This window comes from Motacilla alba, chromosome 14 (genome assembly GCF_015832195.1).
Source record: "Motacilla alba alba isolate MOTALB_02 chromosome 14, Motacilla_alba_V1.0_pri, whole genome shotgun sequence".
NCBI lineage: Eukaryota > Metazoa > Chordata > Aves > Passeriformes > Motacillidae > Motacilla > Motacilla alba.
This window is the reverse complement of record NC_052029.1, coordinates 10,570,238-10,586,482: the sequence shown is the minus strand read 5'-3', so window position 1 is coordinate 10,586,482 and position 16,245 is coordinate 10,570,238. Positions and strand designations below refer to the sequence as shown.

The following is a 16,245-nucleotide window of genomic DNA, read 5'->3' as shown; positions in this document are numbered from 1 at the left end:
CCGAGAGGTCCCTGGCATCTGGTGTGTTATTAAGTAACTGAGCAGAGATCTGTTAAATCCATAACCTCCCTGCACAAAGGATACATTCTTTTACTGGGTTTCTCCCTTTTAACCCCTACTTCCCTTTGATACTTGTGTGCTCCGCAGTTGCCAACCATGATTTTGCCAACTCAGTTGAAACATTTCAGCGGGACAAATCACCCTGTTTACTCCCTGCCATCCTCACGAGTTTACAGCCAGAACCTCCATTGCTTTCAGCCTGAAATTTCCCTTTGCTTCCCGGCAAATCCTTGGATTTGTTTCATGAGGTGCACCGAGATATTTCACCAAGAGAGCAAACGTCTGACAAAAGGTAAGGAATGAAGTTGGCCAGCCATGGCAGGTGACTGCAATAGCAGAAGAAGATTCGGCAGATGACAGGACTGAGCTGTGTTTTGTTCTCATTGGAGTATGATGGAGGACAGGGTAGAATTCAGACAAAATGCAAGATAACTGTTATGAGGAAAATTGAGGAAGGGATAGTTGACATAAACTCAGTTTATTGAGTTTTACTTATCAAATATTGTGGGAGATGCTAGAGGTGTCATCATGACTTGGGTTTCAGCAGGTCACAAGGCTTTATGGAAGGCTGGTTTCAGGAATGTTGCTGTAGCCTCTCTGAGCACTGTTGCAGCATAAAGTAGAGCACAGCCTTACCTAAAACTGAGCTTTCACTTTGGGTTGGGTTGAAAGTAAATGCTGAATGGATGATATTGATTTAGGATTAATTTTGCCACAAAGATAAAAGCTCTTGCAGCCAGGATGGGTCAATTAGCATCAACCCAAGTGTCCTCCAGCTGAAACCTTCCCTTACATGGAAAAAGAAGGAAGTACAGGACCCTAGCTGACAGGGACAACTCAATCAACACAGTCAGCAATGGAGCACTTCTGGCCTCCTAGGCTTTTATCTGTTTTTATTTGTGACAAATGAGGACTTTGGATTTTATAATATTTGTAATTCCCAAAGCCTTTGGGACATGACATCTACCATCAGGGTGACAGAGAAAGAAAAGCTGTAGATCTCAGTGTTAACTGACCATGTGAAAGCAGCAGAGGAGCAGAAGTTGCCAGAGTGGCAGCTCAAAATTTGGTTTTTCCTGAGTCAGAGAAGGCAGGATGTGAACACTCAGCCCTTGTCTCGTCCTCTTCCTCAGAGGAGGTAAAGCTGATCTAATTGTCACGTGTTCTTTGTGAGGAGGGAGGATGTTATAGCTCTACAGTCAGCCAGCTGTAACAGTGACCCCAGGAGTGGAGCTGGCCTTGAATAATGCAATCATTTAGTACCTATCTTAATACAAATTCTGCTGATTTGGCTGGAGAAGAAAGAAAATTAAGGTCATTAACATAGAGTATAGGAAAAATAAAAGGAAGAAACTGCCTTTTGCAGTCCCATACTCCTACTCTTTTCAGTCCCTGCAATAACCAGTACTCATAGTGTTTAATATAGTTATCTCCTCAAGTATTAAATTAATCAGGAAAAAACCCCACAAAGTTAAATATATACCAGTTAACAGTGAAGGTCTGAATGTATCCAGTGAGGCAGGAAGGGAACTGTGCAATTTGTGTGGAGTGACTGGAAACAGCTTTCTCAGTGCCCTTGAGTGCTTTTCCACCAGCATGGCACTTTTCCTTCATGAGGAATCTTGATTTAACCCACGCCTACAGCATCTTCTTCATTTTACCACAGTCCAGGGTTTTAATGCTTCCATTTGTGAACCTCCAAAGATCTTGGTATAAGGCTGTGGAAGTGAAAGAGATCCTTTTTACCCTCTTCCCTAGGGTTTATATATCTTCATCTCCCTTGACACTTTTTTCATAGAATATTTAACTTTTTGTCACTTTAATGTGTGTTGCAGGCTCAGCTAATGTGGGAATCTCTGCTTCCCACTCTGGGGAGACCCATCTCCTGGGAATTTATCTTAACTAGAAATGATCATCTGTGTTATTCAGAAGGCTTTGTGTAAATAACACTCCTGACACATATCTGCATAATTAGGGTCCCCCATGAATATGACATCCTGTGGCTTACAGTAAAGTATTAATTGATCTATGACATATTCTGAATTCCCACTGGAATGCAGTTCACAATGAATTTCTCTTTGTTTTTGACTCCCTGAATTATATGCACATAAACTCACCACAATCCTATTAATCCATGTTTCCTTCTAATGAAATATTACTCTTCAAAATCCATAGCAGGAGTAGCAAGAAGTGCCCAGAGATCTTTGACTTGTACCCTCTTCTGCAGGGCATGTGTAATTTGCTCATTTAATAATGATTTTAAAATGTTTAAAATCTAAACAAAACAACAAGTTCCTACTCTTGTATTCAGGTGTGACTTATCCATCTTTCATGATGAGACAGGCATAATAATTATATAAGCCCTTGGGCCAGTATACATGAGCATTAAAGTGAATTATGACATGATCAGACTGCTAAGGAAAGCCACAGTTATTTTGCAGAAATGGGGCCAAATTCTACTCCCCTGAAACTGGTCATGATGCTACAGAAGTCAGCAGTTACCTTCCTGTGAAATCTGCTCTGTGCAGCCTAATGTAAACTTGGGATTTTAGCCCTGTAATACTTGTACACTCTGCTGCCAAGAAAACAGCCCAGAAACAAGATGATAATTTTTCAGTTTTACATTGCAAGTTGCACCTCTAATGCTCTGCGAGGCAATGGGAACAAAACAAGATATGACTAGGATACACAGATTTAAAATACATGTGGTTTCCAAAAACACAGCATAAAGGGGGAAAGTGAGAGAATTCTACAGCTATAGTTTGACCAAAGATCAGAGAAGTCAATGGGAGTCTTTCCATTTTTCATTCAGTGAGATTTAGATCAGATCCCTTTGGGGACTCATAATGAAGTTTATTTCCATTATAAATATACAGTTGATATGTCAAATTTTACTACCATCATGAGAAAACGATTACACACAGAGTCACAGCCCAGCTGAAATTCACTTGAAAGAAAATTGCAATAAGTTACTATTGCCAAGTTTTAAAGGGAATGACATTTGACAAGAAAAACATACATACTTCTTAGATTTAATCACTAAATTGTATTCTTTCTGTAGTGATCAGTCTATTGCACTCATTAATGGGAAATCTGTCCCTCTCAAAAATTGATCCTTATTGACCTTTTCCATATCTTCCTCCTGATCTTAGGATTACTTGACAGGAGGAAAAAATATATATTTTTACACTAAAATAGCCAAATGCTAGCAGAGTTTGGATTGGTGCATGAGCTGCAACCAACTAATTTTGAAGTAAATTTTTGGTTGTCTTTTTCAAATTAGCTCCTTCTTCTTCCCTTCTAGTGAAGACAAAGCATTAGTGCAAAGGTAATAACTTTTTTATGATCATAAACAGACAGTCTGATTTATGGCTTTCTTTCTCTGGGTGTTACATTTATATTAACCATATCCTAATTCAGGATCAACCACAACTTTTGTGAAGACCTCTGTACTTAAAAAATGAACAAACTCAACCCAACATGTTATTAGTTACACAGGAAATTTGCATGGAAAAGAGTCTTTGACCATATTTATATCAGAATCGATTCTTTCCTGTTTGAAAAATGAAGTGACTGACACACTTTTATCAAGCACTCAAAACTCAGAATTTTCAACCATTTCTACTCATTATGAACATAAATTGGTTTTGGTGGGTGGAATTCTCATTAGTCTCTGGGCTGACTGGCGTGTTTGATAACTGAAAAACAAAGTCAAAATCTCAGCAATGTGAAAGCAAGTTTGTTTATTTTCCCAAATGACCCTATTGGAATTCTCTCTCCAAATTAAAAACACTCTAATACATATTGATAAGTTTCACATGCCCTTATCTTTGAGGGATACCAGTCATTCTGATTCTAAATCACTAAGCTGTCCCTATATTTCATATTCTCCCATTACTGTAATCATTGACAGGTTGTAAAGAGGATGTAACAGACTGATGTCTAAGAAAGAAATACAGCAAAGAGATGAAGGAGTGTTTTTTATCTGTCTGTCTCCTCAAGCCTTCAGATGGTGACTAGATGCCTACAGATAAGACTTTTCTTAATCAAGGAATTAGAGAATTCTGCAGTTAAATGACATTGAGTGAGTCATAGAGGAGATCAGATCATCTTCAGTGGTTAGAATTTGCATCCCTCTGAATACAGATAATAATTTTCCAGGAGTCAAAGACCAGATCTTTCTAAATCAGTTGTTTTGCTGGGAAGAGGAGCTTCAGGGCTCCTGTGTGTCATTTTCAAAGGTCCTAAATGTTAGAGCTAACCTAGGGCAATGCGACAGAAAGCACAGGCTGAAGTTCTGTCTCCAGTGAGCCCAAGGGGGAGTCTGAATTCAGTGTGGCCATGTTACCACCCAGGGTGTCAGTGGGAAAATTGCCGGTCTAAACCAAGGGAAAGCAATATATTTAACCCCAGGGAGCAAGATAGAAAAAATATTCCAGTTCCCAGTCCCTCATCTCCCCACAGAGCCTCCACACCCAAGCCAAAGATATGAGCCAAATGGAGAGTGCCATCAGATTTACAGGTCTGTCAAGGGGTGAGGCGTTTGGGGCAAGTCTCAGCAGAAGGCATCTGTGAGGCAGGGAGGTCTTTTTCTTTTCCTAATACATAAAATGGGTAGCTAAATGTAGGAAATAGAGGCTACAGCCATGAGATACGAAGGCAGTGATAAATTGCATGAATTGGACAAAACAAAGTTCATCAATGGGCTCACAAAGTCACAGAATGGTTGAGGTTGGAAGGGGGCTCTGGAGGTCATCATGTCCAACCCAGCCTCAGGCAGGGTCAGCTAACTTAGGCTGCCCAGGGCTGTGTGCAGACAGTTCCATTTCACAGGGACATCCAAGGGCACACTCCAGCCTTCACCATCACCATTCAGGGATGATTCCATCAGACCTTTCCTCCAGGTGCAGACTCTTCCCCAGCTCTCTCAGTTCTGCTGTTTCTCATTCATTAATGGATCTCCCACGAGGAATTTCTTGACGTGCAGGTAGCTCATAAACCCACGGTTTTTATGGGAGTCAGGGCAGAGCTTAATTCTAGTTACAGGAAACAGGAGGAAGAAGGGCAGACTTGTGAGCTGTTTTATTGTAATTTAAGTAGGCTTCTAAGATACAAGGAGCTGGCAGCAGTGTCAGAGGTTACAAGGAGTTTCCATACAATTGCAAACCATATTTCTCCATCCTTATGTGGGAGAAGAGCAGCCAGGAGTAAGTGGCAGAAGCAGGAGGAGGAAGAGAGCTGTTAGCTGGCTCTGCTTTGTTTCTCCCTGTAATCAGATCTTAACTTTGCAGCAGCAGCAGCTTCCACAGCAAACTCCTTTCCAGCCTGACTCCCTAGAGATGGGAAGTCTCAGACACAGGAGAGCAGCCCAGGAGGCAGAGGAGCAGCTTTTTCTGGCTGCAGCCAGCTGTGTGGGATCCCTCCATGGCCCAGCTTGGTTTCCTTTGCCTACAAGCCTGACAGGTTCCCTGAGGAGATGGAATATTTGGTTAATGGTTAATTTGTCATTTGTTATTAGGTGAATCCTGACAAACATTAAGACTGCACTGAGATTCTTTGAGGGCACCTGTCTGTGTTTTTTTTCTAATTGGTCAAGATTTTCTCTGCTGGATATGTATTTCAAACTGCAAAAAATTCAACATCCTAACCAACTATTTAATGTTTGTAGACATCCCAAAGAATGTCACTGAATGAACTGAAGTAACTGGGGCCGTAATGTGACATAACACAACACAATTGCTCTACTGAGATCATTCCATTCCAGTTTTACATCCACTTATGTACCACCACAGAAATCTGTCCACTGTTAATATTTTAAATTATTATTCTTTTTTCTTGCTTGACAACCAGTTTTTCCATTATTTTAGATGATATTTCCTGTTTTAATCCATCCTGGGTACAATTGTCTGTTCTTTTCCCTGCAGTTCCCAGGGCAGATGGAAGAAAATGGGCATCAGTTTAGGTTGTCTGTGCCAGGAAATATATAATAATGCCGTCATTCTTAAGACAACTCTGCAGCAGCAGGCTCAGACAGCTACAAAGTGGAGCACATGCATGGATTTGTCATCCTGTCTTACTCTTAAACAACATTGGTTTCTTTGTCAATTGTGAGGAAACGGGGGGAAAGCCCCTTGGAGATGAGCCACACGTTTATTTGTTCCTGAGCTCTGATAGCAATGTTGGCTGCAACACAATCCTTTTTTTTTAGAGGTGAGCATCTTGTGCAACTTGCTTAGAAAAGTCAACAGATGTGTTTGACAAATGCACTTTCTTGCCACAAGTTGACTTGTGACACCCAAGGGCAGGATGTGTGTGACAGCAGAAATATGATGTTCCAGACAGACCAGGAGTGCGTTTACCTGTTCCCTACATTCCCACTTCTGGTGTGAAAAAAAGCCATCAACCCTGGTAATGATCTGTAGGCAGAAGTGCCCTAGCACACCACTGGCATAGAGTGAAACAAACCTTGGAGAATATGTGAGCAGAAACTTCATTTTCTGCTCTTCTGCACCAATGCCCACCAATCCATGGTGGTGGACATCTGATGTTTCTATTCAATTTAATGATTTAGTAAGGCTGTGTCTTTTACCAAGCTCAGCTGAGTGTGGCAGGTCCTTCTGAGAGGGGACACTTTGCTTCTCCTTTTTCACAAAACTCAGAACGTGAGGGGATTCACTTTGTCTCATGGACAAGTAAGTACAGACTCTGTGGACCTAAAGTCCCGCTGGCTCCCACAACATCCCTTTCCAGAGTGCCAGTGGGAAGAAGACGCCTTCAGAGTTGTAGATTTTTCAGTATTTCTGCCTTCATCAAATATTTGGGAGATATCATGAAAATATTTATTTCTAACTGCAAAGGGAGATGCCTTTTACTGGTAGATGCTGTGTTTCTCAGGCCCTGTGAGAGAAACAAAGTCTAATGCTGAAAGATGTCATTTAGGTGGTTGCATTTCCCATCCTTTCCTGTGCCAGAGGCTGCGCCATCCACAAAGAGTTTAGGTCTGGTCACAAGGGCACACAAGCAGCACCTGAGGAACTGTACTTGCACTGACACAGACACACAGCCTATCCAAGCACTTCACGAGGGGGATGGTAATATTTTTAATGCCTCCCAGCAAGCACATGTTAAGAGGTTTGGTAAGCCAATATGAATTCTGAGACGTACAGACACATCTGTGTCAACCCCTAATGAGAAAGTGCCTCTGAAGCACTCCAGTAAAACACCTGCAGCCTGTGTGACTTCTGTGCTGCCTTTGGATAAACACATGCTCCCTCCTAAGAGCAGCCTTGCTGTTTAAGTTGATGTACTTGCAGATCATGGAGTATGAAAATGACTACTGGTAATATTAGTAGCTGCAAGTCCTGATGGCAAAACACATTTCCTTTAAAAATGGAATGTCACAACTGATGGATGACATCTAATGGAGTGACACACTTCCACACGCATTAGCACATGCTTTTCTCAAAGTGGAATGACTTCATTTTAAGGAAAATCTCTATAAGGGAAGGAAAAGAGATACACCCCTTCCTTTTTGGTGCATTAAGAAGGTTTGAGAATTCTCGACTCACCTACTTTTTTCTTGAATTTCAGCTCCCTTTAAAGTCAAAAGTAGCGCTGAATGTCCATTTCCAGCACTTCTGTATCAAGGGAGGCTTCTGCTGCTGATGTCCCCAGCAAGAGTGCCCAGAGCTACCAGAGAACCCTGTAAAGCAGCTGAGGCCAACTGCCAACAATTAGGCATAATTCAGGTCATCTCATCTTAAAAAAGAGCCCAGAATAAACTGAATCAACTGCTACTTCTGCCTGTCCTGGACCCCCACAGCAAAGTGTCACTGGAACAGAGTCGGTGGTGCTCCAGAGCTCCCTCACACCAGCTTCTCAGCTGGTCTGAGCCTCCCTGCAATAGATTAAAATAAATAATGATGATAGGGAATTAATAGCTAGCTAATTAAGGTTTAGAAAGACCAGCAAAATCATCCCAGAGCTAAGAAGCTTTCCACAGCTTAGGTTTGAAGAAAAGTTGACGCATGAGCAATGTTTAGGTTCTAATCCCCCTCTATCCCATGCTCAGTCTCAGTGAGAGGAACATAGCTCTGCATGTCTCTTCTCTTCTGGATTTTATAGCTCTCCTCATTAATCTTGTGTTTTCCCTTGGGCGAGTCCAGCTCTGTTACCATTCAGCCTCAAGGCTGGGACCCTGGAAAATATCTTCTGAATTTTCAACAAGTATTTGTCTCCCTCATTACAGCTCTTATTTCTCTCTTCCCTTAGGAAACATAACTCATTAAAGATCAAGAAGAGCTTAACTCAAATATAGGTTTTATTTACAGAATTTCCCCTTCCTCTCCCTCCTCATCTCCCCTTCACTTTTCTCAGTGTATTTTATTTTCACCAGCTGCACTATCCTCTCAAAAACAACTTTCCAGCTCTGTAGCTCCATCAATGTTAAAGGAACTATCCTGCATTCACAGGAAGAGTAAAGATCCTGGGTTTATGCTTATCATTTACCAGTAAAAGCTACAATTTACAGGTTTTGCAATCTCTCAAGCTTTCCTTAATAAGGTGTACTTATCCTTGTCACAAAAAGGTAACCTTAGGATTATACAAGAATAAAACTTTCTTTTGTCTTTTCTTCCAGGTGTCCATATGTCTGCAACGGGGAATCTGGCCAGCTCACAGAAACTTCCTCTCCTCCAAGAACTGCATACTGAGGCAAATTCCCAGCTTATTAAAAAATAGTTGTGTTATTTTGCCATCTTGTTTGTTCTGCAATTCCACTGGTTCTTCCTCTCTCTCTGTCTTTCTCTCTCTTATTTTTTTTAATTATGCCGCTGGCTTTTGGAGAAAAAAAAAGGAAATGGAAAAGAAAAAAAGCCAAGAAATTTTAAAATATATCTTTATTTTGGGCTATGTGTCACTTCTAAACTTCTGTAGGAATTGATAGGCACATCCCAATATTCAGATGCTATTTGTCCAGTGAAGAGCTGTTTGCATGAGGAAGTACACAGAAGCTTCCAAAAATCCCCTAAAGATCTCAAAGTATGTTATAAAGCTTCTCTTCAGCTTCTGACAGAGTGCCTTAACTTCACTGCTGCTGAAGTCTTTTCCAAAGTAAATGAAATCAAAACTGGAATGGCTAAAACTTGAATAACACTGTCCCGGAGTTTAATGTGGCCCAAACACTCAAGTTCAAAGTTGAACTTAGTTTTTAAGTTTTCCTGAATGATTCCTAAGACAACTTTTCAATTCAGTGGTGGATTTTCTTTGGTTGTTTGGTTTCTTTTTTTACTCCATCTTGTAACTTCCTAGATTTTGAAGGTAAAAGCCAGTTATGTTGAGATAGAGGAAACTGCTCCTTCAAAATAAAGGAAAATGTTTTGGTCTGCGGCTTTTTTCATGAAGACACAAAACTGACCATAACAACATATTACATCTTTTTAGTTATACTTCATCCTTCATTATTTTTGAAGGAAAGGATTGGCAGAATTCCTTATATCCTTTCTTCTTTGAATGCTATAAATCTATTCTAGAATTTTTTCCCTTAATATATACTTGTGAAAAAATTGAAAAGACACACACACAAAAAAATAAAAAAAAAATTGAAAAGACAGTGCAATGTTTGTTGGTGAATCACCCAAATGGCACCCAGACTCCAACACAACGCTGTTGCATAGCTGTTTGCAACTTCACTTAATTGAGTTTTGCAATGCAGTTTCACAATGCCACTTTGTAAGGCTTCCTTTGTAAGAATCCAGTTTGTTAGTATTTAAAAACCCCAGCTAGGCTTTGGGGAGGAGGGTTTCAGCTCTGCCTGCTCCTGGCTTTTCACAATCTCTCCCTGCGCCGCACCGCTGGCGGAGCGATCAGCTCATCGCGGAGCGCGGATGGAGGGAGGGATTGCACCTCCCAGTCCTGACACATTTTTATCCTTTGACATCACACAGCCAACCGACAGACAGCTCCGTTCAGTCACCCACAGCCCCTGGTGCCTGCTCAGTGCTCAGTGCTCACGGTTTTAGCGCGGCCTCTGCTCTTCTCCTGCCCCGCCACGGCAGAGCCGCGAAGTCTCCGGCTCTCCGGCACAAAATGCGCTGTTTTGGTAAACTTTTCAACCCTCCTGCAGGACTGGGATGCTGAGAGCTGGGAAGAGCTCGTTATGCCTTAATGGCCTGAGTGGGTCCAGCGCAGGGCTGGGAGAACAAGTGTTTATGGAAGGATGAAAAGGAAAAAAAAAAAAAAAAAAAAGGGTTTTATGGGGGAAGGTATGATGTCACCCGGACCACAGCCTATTTCTGGAACTAAGCTGTGAAACCCATGATACATTTTGACACATAAATGTTGCCAAGGAAAACTGATAATATAATTGTTAATACGGTCACAGCCAACTGTTTTTCAGATAAGGAGTTAAACTCTTCTATGCAATACAGTATTTGTGGAACGTAGCACCTAGTCATTCCATGCTTTCATTGGCTCTGGGATTACTTATATCATATTTAAATAAAAGGACTAGATTATTGGGTACCATAAGAACAATGCATTGCTTATGGTCTTGCAGCCTTTATCTTAAGTCAATACAAAAGTTTTGAGTTCTAAAGCCTATGTCAAGGGCAGTGAAACAAGGGCCACATTCAGTGGACTAGTGATTTGTTTATTTCTTAATGCACATTTAAGTATCTTATTTTGGGGACTCAGATATACTTAGATGACTCAGTTAAATACAGCTTAATATTAAAAAAATTGTGTCTGTCTGAGGAACCAAATCTGATGGAAAATATTAAAAGTTATTATGTGCAATTTGTTCTAGATAAGGCTAATGATCAAACAATTTCCTCATCTCTGCCACAGCACAATTTCCCCTGAGATAGAGGTCCATTTTTGCATCCTTCATATGAGCTTTGTTCCTGGGAGCTTGACAGGGCTCCACAATGTAATTATAGAGTGATTAGGAGTAAGTAATACCAGAAAAGAAGAGATACTTTATAAGTGCAGATATGGAAGGAAAGGGATAGGTTCAGGTATGAAACACAGAGACGCTGTGGCCCAGAGACATGAAGACTGCTCAGAGGGGCTCAGGACACAGAGGCAAAGAGTGACAGCCAGGACTCAAGGTGTACAGGGAACAAGTGGAGCACTGAAAGGTGAACTCTGGGCATGAGGAACAAGTAGAAAATCTCTGCCACCTGTAAAAATGCAGGCAGGCCAGAGTTTAAAAGATGTTTAGGTGACCACTTAAGAGCTTCAGAGAACCAGAAGTCTCCCTGGGTCTTAGACTATTATGTTCTCCTCAAAAGCTCATAATGTCCTTTGTTTCCATATTTACAGGCAGAGATTTTTAAGTATAAGATTATAAAATGATGTCATTATTTAAAGCAATACTTTCTACTCCTTAAATTCTGAAATTTCTGATTGCAATGAAATAAAATTATTTTTTTATCCTGATTTGTAGTAGATCCCTGCAGTTCATTTGCAGCTATGGCAAATTTACTCTCTTATAGAAAGAAAAATAGGTCTCTGGTTGAGTGTTTCCTTCAAACACAGAATAACATTTCTTTACTTCTGACCCTCTCCCCTCCCAGTGTGAGAATGGAGTGAGTGAATTTGGCCACAAACCTGCTGTGCTCCTGACTTTGATGGTGTCTGAATCGCCCATTAACAATTCAGTTGGGAGTGATTTGCGCTGGTGTTATTTCCATTTCCCCAAAATCAGCTTTCCTGCCATGATGTGATGCTGTGCTGTCCCTGGAGTGTGGTGCAGGGTCATTGGAGGCTGGGTCCCCATGTCCAGACCCCGTCTGGTGGTGCCTGTGCAGAGCTGCCTTGGCTGTGGTGTTTTCCCAGCTGCTCTCTTGGCTTCCAGGAGCAGCTCTCCATGTTCCAGTGTCTGTAACACACGATCTCCCCGCGGTGGGAAGTGTGATGGTGTGATCAGTGAGCTCCATCAGATGGTGCTGAATGTAGTTAAGGAAAATAACATCTGAGAAAGGGTCACTTCTACCTCCTTGAGCCCAGTCCTTTCTGCCAGAAAGTCTCTTCCCAGGGGTCTCTTCATATTGCCCAGCAATGCCTGCAAGGCAGCTTGTCTTTGACTTCCCCTGCTTAGTTGATCATATCACAACATTTTACTGAACTAGTAGAAAAGTTTGGAGTCTGCTCTCCTCTGATTCCCTGCCTTGAGACAGAGTTTGGAGTTGTTTTTCCAATGTACACTGATTTATCTTTTCCTTCCTCAAGTAGCAATTTCCCAAATAATGGGTCAGGGCTGAGTGGCAGCGTGGAAATGGGTGACCAGAAGACATTTTTATACATAATTCCTCCTTTCTGAAGACAGGACATGAATTCCAGAGGACTGAGGACTGCTGCCAGCTCAGCATCAGCTCAATCCCGACCTTCACTGTGTGTTGTTCGCCCAAGAGCAGCAGAGTGCAGCCTTGCCTGCTGGAGCTTGGATTTCTGTGTAATTGCTTCCCATGTTACTGAATTTACAAGGTCGAATTACACACCCTGGCTTCAGCAGGGACCTTTCCATTGGCATGGTGCCAATCTGATGGCCATGTGTCTCCCATTCAATAAGATCCCGGGGACCAGTTCACCCACCCATGCTCTTGGGGCTCCTGTCTCCTATAGTAGGAGACCTCCTGGTCTAGGAGATTAATTGAGGTCTTCAAGTGTTGAGTCTATAGGAAATGCAAAGACTTGGGCAGAAGTTTGTCCAGATGAAGGCAGAACTTATTAGAGGGAGCAGGACATGGTCATTTGGAAATATTTAGTTATATATTTAGTGAGGAGGTTTAACTGGGGACAACGCAGATAATCCTGCGACGTAGAGATGGAAAATTGGCATTTATACCCTGAACATCAACTGTTCCTGCCAGTTGTGGGAATTGCAACGCTTGTGGGAAACAGGTGCTTGCTTGCTCCAGTGTTCACAGAACTCTCTTCCCTACAAACCCCTCAGTTTGCAGAGAAAAAGCTGTTTGTACATAAAGAACTGTTATGCATGTTTCAGATTCTTAATGTCTATGAAGTTTCAATTACCCAGTAAAGGAGGAAAAAGAAAAAAAAAGAGTATCATGAGTATCATGTGACCAATTCATTTAAGAAATTATGTGGCCCCTCAACACTTGGGGATCTGTGTGTAGCTGGCCCTGCTATGCTTGTTTTCCTCTCGTTACTGACCTCTTTGTACAGATGTGGACTGAGAAGTGAAAAGATGAAACACCGTGTGACAGCCAAGCAGAGAAACTGTGGCTGAGTCATGGAGAAACTCACATTTCCCAAGGATTAAGCACTGAAAGCCATCTGTAGGTGACAGAGGAACCAGGCAGGGAAAGCCCCAGCCGTCTGCAGAAAGTCAGAGATAAGGGAAACATCTTAAGGACTGGTGTAAAGGTAGAGTGAACCGGTCTCACTGTGTGATTAAATGATTCCCATCAGCCACGGTGTCACAAACAGAAAACATGTGGGCATTGCTGCCATTCCTCAGCCCTCAGCAGCCTGCTCTCCTTGGTACTTCTTGAGAGTCCCACCTCTCTCTGAGGCACTTGCAGAGCTCACAAAATCAGTAGGAATTCAGGTTGGTCACATTCGCCTCGTGAATTATAACAGGTGATGGATGCTGGGGAAAAAAATTAGGAAGGCAAAGGTATAATAAAGCAAGCCCAAATATTAGTCTGGCATCTCCCCTTGCTCCCTCTCTCTTGAGATATCACACGGTCAGCGTGGCAGACGGCACCATGGACTCAGCATCCACCACCACCAGGAGAGTGGGAGCTGCTGTCAGCAGCAGCTGTTTCCAGAGTGGGATTTGTCTTGGATGGAGAGAGTGTCTGTCTTGGCAGTGTCTGATCTGTGGGACATGGCTCTCCACCACTCCCATCTCCATCCTGCACCTGTGCCAAGAGCCAATTCCACTTATGTGTCCACAACCTAAAAACCAGGGGGGGCCACAAGGAAGGAGGAGACAGAAGCGTGGGTGGGGCTGGAGGAAGATGGACACCACTGGAATTATCTTTGCCCAAACCACCATTAGTAAAGTGGTTACCACCAGGCAGTCCCAAAAGGAGTGATTTCTTTGGGACAACATGGGCAGGCCATGTGTTAGTGGGGGACACTGCTGACCTGAGGCCCCTTCCCAGGTCTCACCCACAACCTGGTCAGAAATCTCTTCCTCCACATGTTGGGGCAGATTCCAGCACTTCATTTCAAAGGCACTGCCAGGTGAGAGCAGGTTCCTGTTCCATGGCAGTGTGGGGATCATGCTGCTTTCTTGTGGCTGTGGATGGTGACAGAGAAAATAATTCGATAAGTCTGCAGAATGCTTTTATTGTCATGTCAACAAAATATTTTCTGCCTCCACAGACTGTGGAAGTACTTAGCATGCAGCATCCATCCAGTTTTGGAAAACACTTGAAAACCACCAACAGAATCTCACTATTCCTTATTTTAGCTCCATAATGAAAAAGCAAACAAGAAATATGCTGATTCCCAAAATGAACTAATTTTTTTTTCTGAAGCAATTTAATTTTTTAGCTTTGATCTGATACCAGAACCCAAAGGACTTACTTGCTATTTCTAAATAATGAGTCTAATGTTTATGCTCTGAGCCTGAACTTTTCTGGTTTTGGAAAAAATGTGACTTTACATAAAAGTCCTTTGATTAAGAGATCTGCAGTCAGAGGAGTTTTCGATACAATAATGAAAAGGCCTTTCAGATCGCTCACTAAAACACTGCTCAGCACGATATTACTCAAGAAGGGAAGAAGCCGACAGAACAATCACACTATTAGTCTTTGCCTTGCCAAGTGTTGTGTTAGTCATATTCCTATGGTAAAATCCCCCAGAAGTGGCTCAGAGAAGGCTTACACTGCATGGAGCAATGCATGCCTGCAAATGCACCCTGACCTGGGTGGTCTGTCACCCTGGCTCTCTCCTTTGATTGTTATTTAACCCCGTTTCATTGAGGCTTTAGGAGCTGATAGCTGTACAGAGGGAAAGTGTTTGGAGGAGAAACAGAGGCTATTTCCTCCTGCTATGGTCCAAATTCCCCTGCAGCAGGGATGGTACCTACAGCAGGCTGCAGCAGGCTTTTGTTCTCAGTAAGATCAGGGCACAAAGCACAGCTCTGGCACAGTGAGATCCCATTCCCTGCCCCATCAGAGCACGCTGGCTGCAGTGCACCCACCTCTCCTGGGTGCCAGGAGCACCCAGCCCCTGGGCTCACCCGAGCTCCAGCGAAGGTCACCGGGATGTCCTGGTCCTGTTTCCCGAGTCGTGGGATGGAAAGAGTGACTCTGGCACTTGCTAAGTAGGTTGAAGTTTGGAAGCTGAGTGCCTGTGTTATTTATGCAGAACTGACATGTCTCTTTGTCCTGAGCCATGTGGCCCAGATTCCAGCCCTTGTATCTACAAAACATTACTCATGTGCCCGCTCCTCCTGCAAGTCCTTGATTCCATCGGGATTACTCACATGTGCACGCATACCCAGGGCTCTGCAGAGCAGGGGCAAATCCTGCTGCCTTCAGCTGATTTACACAACCACTCTGGAGCTGAAAATCTGACACTGGAGCAGCTCAACAGGAAAAGGAAAATCAAGCTGGTACCTCCTCTGTATTCTTCTTCCACATTCCCCTCTCCACGGTCACTGGGGCAGCCTGCAGGAGGGTCTGCTCCCCTCTACCATCAGGGCATTGCTGCACACTAGGGGTTAAAATGAGAAAGCATTTTGGTTTTGTAGATTTATTGCTTTCCTTCTGCTATATTTGTAAAGCTCATCATCAAGGTCAGCCATACCCACCCCTGCAGCTGTCTGTACATTTTTTCTCTGGTTCTAGAGTTGTACTTTACTGAGGAAATTATAATTATTAAAACACACAAGGTCACGCTCTAGATGAACTTGGAAACAGTTCAAATATGTTTCAGGTTTGAAACTATGTAGCAGCTATGGCCAAGTGGTGAGTTCATAACAAAAGAATGGTTAATTTCACACTTCAGATAACATTTCCCCCGGAAAGCGGTAAAGCATATTGGGACAGGAATTATTAAAGGTCGAGAACACTGGAGACACATTATCAGTCATTAGTCCTGATAATTAGATATTAAAGATAAGTTCAGGGTGGGGGTAGAGTGGTTCTGCCTGAATGAGCCAGTGTGTGTTCTTACCTTTAAATCACTCTTTTAAAGTTTTTC

At 42.6% G+C, this 16,245-nt stretch overlaps 2 long non-coding RNA genes across 7 annotated transcripts; one reads left to right on the top strand and one right to left on the bottom strand.

Annotated features, from left to right (window-relative positions):
- Positions 1 to 90: 90 nt before the first annotated feature.
- On the top strand, positions 91 to 8,815 carry LOC119707094. The gene is made up of 2 exons (XR_005258687.1): positions 91 to 352; positions 8,699 to 8,815. It is a non-coding gene; the product is annotated as an uncharacterized LOC119707094 (long non-coding RNA).
- LOC119707092 lies at positions 619 to 15,690 on the bottom strand. Of its 6 annotated transcripts, none has more exons than XR_005258681.1 (4): positions 15,242 to 15,690; positions 10,072 to 14,332; positions 7,629 to 7,957; positions 619 to 5,528 (listed from the first exon to the last, which is right to left on the bottom strand). It is a non-coding gene; the product is annotated as an uncharacterized LOC119707092 (long non-coding RNA). The 6 variants fall into 6 exon arrangements; XR_005258685.1 differs by having other exon boundaries at positions 619 to 5,096; XR_005258682.1 differs by having other exon boundaries at positions 621 to 5,528; positions 11,671 to 14,332; positions 15,242 to 15,686.
- Positions 15,691 to 16,245: the final 555 nt, after the last annotated feature.